Genomic DNA, 8,914 nt, shown 5'->3' on the forward strand with positions numbered 1-8,914 from the left:
TATTACAGGAATAATCCCTGGCACTCACATAATGTCTTGAATGATCAAGTGTTTTACCGACATTAATTAGAGTTGATTTGAATCAGTAAAACAATACTGAGACAGGTCTATTAAACAGCCCATAGTGAATAATTACATTATTAAAATTATACATACCAGCATTTTGAATCGCATTATAGGAATCGTGTATATGATCTGTGGCTGCCAAAAGTGTTTATTGGACTGAGCAGTGTTCTGAGTTCCAGTTCTACGTAACTGAAACTTGGCACAGAAAACAGGGTGTTGTTATAACTGTAACTGTTTGTTTTATGTTGAAAGAGAGATGGAATTTTAACATACGTTGAAACAAGTCATATTTGTATTTCAACATGCATTCAGTGTTTGAAAGCAGTATGTGGCAGAAATATGTCTAATCTAATTGCAAGTAACTCAAAATTCAGTGGGAGAACAGGATATACAAGCAGTAGCTCTGGAAAGATGTTCAGAAAATCACTTGATTGTGGTCCTTCCTTCTGAGCTTACGGTTGTATTGGTAGTCTTTAATTTATGCTTTACAGCCTTGGAAAGCTGTGTCCTGCTCCATAGCTAGCACTCTGTGAAGCTATTTTCATACAAATATGCTATTTAGAAGAACTATTTCCATCAAGTCATTTAGATTTTAATACTCTTTTCTGAATTTAGGATTCCTTTTAAACCTCTATTCAAAGCTTACAATTGAAATGCAGCACAATAGTGTGCTTCAAAATTCCCAGTGCCCAGCGTGCTCCAAAGCATAATGGACTTTCGATAGCATGTTGTGCTTTCAGAGGAAAAACAATAATTTAGCCTATGGCATGGTAGAGAAAGTATTTTTGTTTTGTAGATGAATGTGTGTGCAGAAGTGTATATGTGCATATGTGTATGTGTAATAATCCTGCAAATGTAAATGAAAATGCAATCCATTAATATGCTCTAATTGTTCGTGTTCTACCATGAAAAACACTAATCCTGGTTCTAAGACATTTGGATACACAACCATTGCTTCACCCACTGAGCTGTGACAGCACACAGCTTCTAATTGTACCATTATAGTAGGGATCTGAAAATTCAGGCAAATCAATTCCATTGTCTCTTAGCAAAATGTGTCAATATCATTGCAAGAGGCATAGCTTGTTGTCTGCGCCCTGACTGCTGGCATGCAGGAATTATTTCCTAGCTTCACTAGAACAATGGTTGCTAGGTTATTTGGTTGGTTTATCCAGGGACATGTCTGTGAGTTAATTTTTTCAGATAATACCTGTGGAGTACTGGCTGTTTTCAAAACAATACAAACAGCACAAATACTGAGTCCACCCACAGGCACGTCCATATTTATTTATTCTAAAAAGAGGAAGCAGTGAGTAAGGCAGTTGGACACTTCACATATTTATCATTGTAAGGAAAATGCGGATTGATGACCAGAGAGTGTATTTCTGAGTTATCCACCAGCACCTCTCAGAGGTGAGAGCCATGGTGGTCAGAGGGTTGGAGCAGCAGAGAAAGTAATAAGATAATGTTGATGAGAGCAAGTTTGGGAGATACCACCTATCCCCTCCAAGGATAGGAGGAAAGGAGAATTAGCTGAAATTAGTTGGCTGAAATTTTGTGGCTTATCTTGTCTAATCCTCCATAAATTTTTCTCTTTATTAGGATGTTTACTGAAAGAAATGCTTGAAAGATGTCATTTTTCCTTCGGCAAAGATCTCCCTATGCCTTTCTTTTCCTGCTTCTCAGTGCTCCCATGCAGGCAGTGCATGGCTCAGAGGCGGCGCAGCACACCTGGCTCTGTGCTCTCAGACCCGCCGTGTCCTATGCAGGCTTCTCTCCAAGATGACATTAATTCACTGGAAGGGAGAAGAAGAGTACCAGGATTTCTGAAATCATAAATTTTTTCATATAGATGACTACCCAAAGTACATATTGTAATGAGCTTAAAAGCTAAGAGGCCAGGGACTATCTAAGACCATAGGAACTGGAATCTATAAACAAGCTCATCCAATATATTGTCAACGGGAGACATGTATTTATGGTGAAATGGCTTTCAGGGTAGAAACTATTGGGTCTTCTTTTTTTTATCTGTTCTCTGGCAGAGGAATGATTTAAAGAGAACCTCAACTCGCATTTCAAGTAATAGGTGACAGGAGCTCATCCATTTCAGTGTAATTCATTGCACTGCAAATGTATGGGGGAGATTCTAAAAGAAAACCAGGGAGTTATATTTCCAAGTGAGCCACTAGATTTTTAAATGTGGTATTTCCTCCTTGTTTTCCTTCTATTAAACTTACTGCTTTCCCTGAGAAGAAGATTGCATTTTTGTGTTAGATAATGCTCTGTATCTGTTCCTGCTCTAACGCCAGCTCTAAAGCTGGGGGTGCAAGGTAGGGTAAATGCTTGGTTTTGCTACTCATAATGTTAGTGATAGCTTTTGTTTTATTGTTGTTGCTCAAGTATTACTTTCCTCCCCTACTCAGAGTACAGTTAACTTTCCCGTAAAGCTGTCAGAGCTCAGAGCTCTCCCCTTCCACGCAGCTGAAGTACATGAGCTCTAATTCTCTTCAATATCATAAACCTGAAGGTAAACTCGTGCCATTGGATCTTTTTCGGATTTCAGGACTGGGTTATTTTTTCTTTTGGTTTGTGTGTGGGTGTTCTTATTAAGCTGCTTGATTTATATCCTGTGTTGTGTAACCCGTTCTCTATTGGAAAATATTCCTTGAGGTGTCTGAGAATCTCAGATCAGGGGCAGAGACCAGCCAGACGTTTCCAGTGAAGCCAAGCAGGCTGAGGGTGCTGGCTGCTATCACAGCACAGCGCTCAGTTTGGGAGCAGAAGCTGAAGCCTTCAGGTTTGGTGGGGCTCCATGTCCAGATTTAAATCCCGTGCATATGCTGCATGCAAACCGCAGCAGATGCTAGCATAAAAAGTGTCAGAGTTGTTCTAGGAGAAAAATCAGTCTTTTGTGGTTCCAGGCAGTTTTCCTACATGAACAGAATGTTTTATTATTGGATACAACTACACTGTGACATGAATGACAGATAGGCTTTCTTTCTGAAGGAAACAAAGCGCGTAGTCAGTGTTTTACTTTCCGGTGAGCTATAAACTTATGATGATCTCCAGCTGATGAGAAGAAAAAGAAATTATTTTAAAATGACAAGGGTCAGAGCATTTTGGCATAGTAAAATGGAATGGTATTGCTATTACGAATGGCTGCATGTTCGTGCTGGCTGGAAAGGCTTCCACTGAGACATTCCCAAATCCAAAAGATGTCACAGCAACCTGAGCGCTGGTAATCAGTGAATCTTGGGGCAAACAGGGCAAGTGTGCCAAACCAGCTCATACGGTAGTGATCTCTTTGTATCCCTTTGGCTAGCACCTGCTGTTACTCTTAATTCCCCTTTTATTTAATTCACTTACCTGCTCTTGGGAAAAGTACAATGTAATAATGCTAACCTGTACAGAAAAGTGTGTGCATATTCATGAAAGCTCATGAATTATTGGCAAAATCAAATTGAGTCGACATTGATCATGGCAGAAGGCAATTAAGTTTACTTGTCTTGTGAAATAATCAATCTCAGCTGATATTTTTTTCTTGATCGCACGTAATTTGAAATGTGTTTTGACGAAAGACAACACATTAAAGGGTATTGATTGAGGACTCCACAATGCCTGCCTACAAAGGTTCCAGCCTTGTTCGTAAAAGTATTTTTAAAACCTAGAGATAAGAGGAGCTCTGAGGTTAAAATCTCAACTCAGAAATCCCACAGTCTGCAGCATATTCAGCTTGTCTGATTCTCCTGAGAGTGTCTTCAGCCTCATGTTGTCATTCTGTGGGAACTGACCCACTGTCTGCAGGGAACAACATGACTGTCACAGGATGCTCAGGACTTGATGACTAACATGGGTAAAAATTCTTGACACAACATCGTCCTGTCAGAAAATACAAATTAATCAGAATGTGTCTTTCCACTTGGGCTTTTATCCTGATTTTATTGTTCTCTCAGTGAACATTTCCACACTTCCAACACTGTATTGTTGACAATTTCTGCTCACCAGGAAATGTTGGAATGCGGTGTTTTGTTCAGGTCTGCCAAACATTTCCTTTCATTTCTGCAGGAGTGGAATTTCAGATTTCCAATTGTGGTCTGAATTTCCAAATCTGTTCTCAGTTTTTATGTATTCACACCTGTGCACCTGGAAGCCTGAACTGCTTAGAGAAATCCACCAAGCAACCCATTCTGTCTGCAGCCATGTTCATATGCTTCATGTAAACCCATTAAGATTTTGCACAGCTTTTCTTCTGTAATCTGATTTTTTTTTTCCTAAAATATACCTTAAAATTGTTTTTCTTGAGATATGTCCTGTACTGCAGCACTTCTAATATCAAACTCCCAGAATCAAAGTGGAACTTGCAGGAAATGCAGAGTTTTTCTAGTGCTGCCTAAGGAGGAACAGGATGAGGCTTCCCTTGGGGTTTCTGAGTTTTCCTGGGTACACATGAGGTACAGACCACTCTTTTTGCTATAGAAAAGAACATGTATGACTTCTCCTTTTTTTTTTTTTTCATCATATTTTTTGTCAGTGTCCACATTTCGCAGTCAAAAGAAGCTGCAATCTATATTCCATGAACATGCTTAGATAGGTAAATTTGAAGTCACTAATTTGCATTTCAGGTAGTTGTGTGCAGCTCCTCTTGAAGCTAATGGGATTTCTGCTTGTAAATTTCATCCCATCAGAATAGGAGTACATCCCGTGCTGTAATTCACATCCTTTTCATTTGAGAGCTTTTCATATTCAGTCATTTATAATTTATTCTCCCAAACTGGCTTTGAATTTCAACAGTGGTAACTTAAAAAATTACATTAATCTATTGAGGTGAATTAACTTCTTTTTCCACACTGTTGGTCCACGTGAGGGCACCATTCATATGACACTATTACTTTCACTGACTGTAACGCTGCCAATATTTTACGTCAGTTGTAAGATTTCTGAGGCATGTATTTTTAAATTCAACCTGGTCTTCTCATTTTAAAAGAGAATTTTTAATTATTTAGCACTTTTTCCTGCAAAGACAGAACCATAGGATTTTATTATTATTATCATTATTGTAAAATACCAAATGGCTTACACGAGTGTGTCGAATAATGTTCACTTTCGTGTGTTTCTTGACTGGGGCTCTGATCTGAAGTTGTGTGGGGTCGTTCACTTGAGCAAAGGTTGCTTTAGGACTGCTGAGTGTGGTGACTTACCTGTGCTTGCTCAGTTCCTGCATACAAAGTCACAGGAAATTGGATGATCCCGACGAAAGCCCAGAGCCCTCAGCTTCAGCCTCTTCCTCATTTTTCCCCTCTCCATCTGCTTACAGAGGGTGTAAGTGAAACCCCATCGGGAATTACCCATGAGGGGAAAGACCTCCTGTGGCTGTTGTTTAATCAGCAGTTCCCACACAAGTGAATACTCTAGAACAGTATCCCAGGTAGGTTTCTGAAGTTGCTGCTTCCTCCTGCAAATACGCGTTTCACTCTAAAAACACAGTTACAAGTGGGAGGACTTCTTGTCATGTTTTGTAGGTTTATATCTTTTGAGGCATCAAACAAATGTAATGCATTTGGTATCAGAGCATTCAGATTATCCAGATGCAGCCCTATGGTTGACAGTAACGCAGACTTAAGAGGTTTTTTTTCTAGTTTTATACCAAACATTTCTGTTGTGTCCTTTCCATCACTCAGACCTCTTCCTCTCCACCTTAACCTGTTTCAATATCTCTACTCCTTTCCCGTATTTTATCCTCTGCACAGTGAACATGATCCTTGGGACGGAGAACTGTGTGCAGCTGCAGTGAGTGAGGTGCGCTGAAAGCTTTGCAGGCTCACAACAAGGGGTTGGAACTGGAGGAGCTTTAAGGTCCTTCCCAACCTAAGCCATTCTGTGATCCTGTGTCTGTGTTGGGTCTCTTTGTTCGTCACCATTTCTGCTTTTCAGAGCATCATGCCAGGAGGAGCTGCTGCCCCCAGCAGCACAGGGGAAGGTCTAATGCAGTTTCTGAATTCACTTCAAAGTTTCTGAAGACAAAAGGGCTTTTGCTGTGGCAAGGATCTCTCAAACCTTCTTACACTAAGAAAAACAAAGGCAACAGCCAGGGTAGTATTGCATCCGGGTTATCTGCAAGGGAGAGGGGATTTTGTACACGTGGAATCTGTTGTCACAGCTCCGTGTCCTATTTCTGGTAGCCCCTGGTTTGCAGACAAAGTCATAAGGCCTCATTTAATGGTTGTTGAGTCTGTCTCTCATGCACCTGCAGCTTGCAGTCACTTCTGTGGTGTACTAAACCAAGTGAAACAAGAACATGAGCTGGGACTGAGAATGTAAATATGATTTCATAGCATGGTGATCACAGAGATACAGTTCTGTATTTATAGAGACCTAAGAGAAGGCAGTGTCAGAGGAATGAGGACAGAAATGCCCTCAGCTTGTTTGCATGGTAATGTTTCACCTCCTCAGCCAACATCTGTGCTGGTTTTGTACACCAAACACACCTCTCAGTTCCTGCATATGGGCTGTGTCCATGGGAAACCTTTCTGTGCTCTTGTGTTTGACTCACTCTTGGAAAAATTCATTCATTCATTTTTATTTTCTCTACACAGGTTATTCTTAGATTTTAAAACTTCCTCTATGAATAAAAATTACTCCTTTACAATTAGTTCCTGTACTAAATACGTCAGTTTTTCAAATGTATGTTTCAGACCCTCATAAAGCATTGAGATTTCTATCTGGGCTGCTACAGAATCCTTAAAAAATCTTTCTGATGTTTAAAATATTGCATTAGAGATGAGAATACTTGATTTCATTTAAAATTGTCGAGACTGTTTTAGGGGTGTTAAAACTCATGGCTGTCTGAATGCAGTAGCTTGGGTTCCTGTGCAGCAGAAGTCGGTAGTTAGCAGAAATTGCTGCATGCTCAGTCAGTGAACGTTTGCCTAATGGCATAGTGAGACGTGCCTGCTTGGCACCAGGAGAAAGGTGAGGGCTGGGGGTGGTGGGGGGAGCGCTGTGGTTGCTCAGCACATGCCTGGCACACAGCAGTCCCAAGCCCCAGCTCCAGCCTGGGCAGAGACCCTTTTCATTGCTGAATGGATTGACTGAAGCAGGACTCTGTGGCTTTTCTTTTGGATGGGTGCCTTGCAAAGAATGGAATATTTGAGAATCCAGATCTCAGCATTTATTGGCTGCTGCTTGTTTCTTTCTCGGCAATCAGGACACAGAATGTAGTGGCTTTCTAATCTGGAGATGAATCGAGCACTCCAGATTATACAGAAACAATAAAGACTCTGGTTATTCAATACACTGATAAGAATATGTTTGAAAAATAAATTATCTTCTAGCTGCTGGGACTGCTTGAAGTTCCATTAAACACTAATGAGAGAGGGCATTGCAGACAAATTAATAAACATTGTATGCTCAACCTAGAAAATACCAGCCTAAAACCTTTGATACTAAACTGATTAAAATGAGAAACATATTTCATGTGAAAGTGCTTGTTATATTTCAGCATATTAATTGAGGCATAATGAAAATGGAAGATACAGCACGGAAAAGGAAGAATTCAAGCTATGGATTATAGCCCTGCAAAACACGTAGGCAAATGCACCCTTAGCTTCATGCCCATGAGCAGTTCTATGGGACTGGGAAGAGTATAGGAAAAAGTGAAATATATTTGAGACATAAGAGAATTTAGGTCGATGAACTCTGAGGGGGATTTTTTTCAGTGAGTTTGTGCATGTGGCACAAGATCGTGCATTTGTTATACATGAAAAGTCTTTCAATCCTGCTTTTCCCATTGGTTCTGAAATAGGTTTGTGCAATAAATTGTACTGGGGGGAAGAGGAGAGACTGAATGGAAACAAAGCTGGATTTAAAAGGCAAATGTCATGTATTATATCTTCATTAGATTAAGCCTAAATTAGCAAAAGAAGAAAGAGCAGGAGGGATGTTGCACTGAAGGAAGAAGGAAGGTGCAGGTGGCTCTGTGCAGTGCGGTACTGCTCGGCACTGCCCTGGGATGCACAGACGTTGCCATGACAACTGGGAACCGCAGGCAGCGCATCTCCGGGATCATCACACACCCAAATCAGCTGAGTGTGAGCAGTCCCAGCCCCAGCATCAGCCCAGCCCTCACACTGGGAGGGGTATGGGCACACAGGGGCAGGTTAGTGACACTTCATGGGACATGGATAGGGGATGAGCGGCAGCAGGGAATGGCTATCTTCTCCCATCCGGGTAGAATGAGGCTGTGGTTCTGAAATAACAGCATCTGCTTCCATGGAATTTTTGGTGTAGCCATGGAAAATCACATTTAGCTAAGTGTTTTTTCTTTAGGAACAATTTAAACTAACTATTAGGTATTTTTGAACAAAACTGAGGGATATCATATATTTATCTAAGGAAAATTTTCAGTTCTGGACAAGGTAGAGTAGTAGAGAAGCAATTAAAATACAGGAAATAGGAATAGGAAAGGTCCAGGATATAGTTAAACTGAAGGTTCCTGATTTCAGTGTAGTAGAGCACAGGGCTTTGAGTAATTAAAGAAGCTGAAAGAGTAGAAGAGATACAGTACAGAATAATTATCTATGGTGTCCACATTCACTGTGACCAATTATTTAAATAATAGCTTTTACTTGAATTCACTGAATCTATGAAAAACAAAGGTTTGTTGTTTTTTTTATGTTAGGACCATTTTGCATCAGCCATGAGAGTAGTTTCTGAGTATGGGCACTCTGACTAAGGAAAATGAAACACTTTCCCAGCTGTGTGCATTCACCCAGTTCTGCAGAGACAGTCCGTTTGGAAGACTACTGCATCTTTGGTTATCAGTTCTGTGTCATTTGCAGTATTTGTATGT

This window comes from Gallus gallus, chromosome 18 (genome assembly GCF_016699485.2).
Source record: "Gallus gallus isolate bGalGal1 chromosome 18, bGalGal1.mat.broiler.GRCg7b, whole genome shotgun sequence".
NCBI lineage: Eukaryota > Metazoa > Chordata > Aves > Galliformes > Phasianidae > Gallus > Gallus gallus.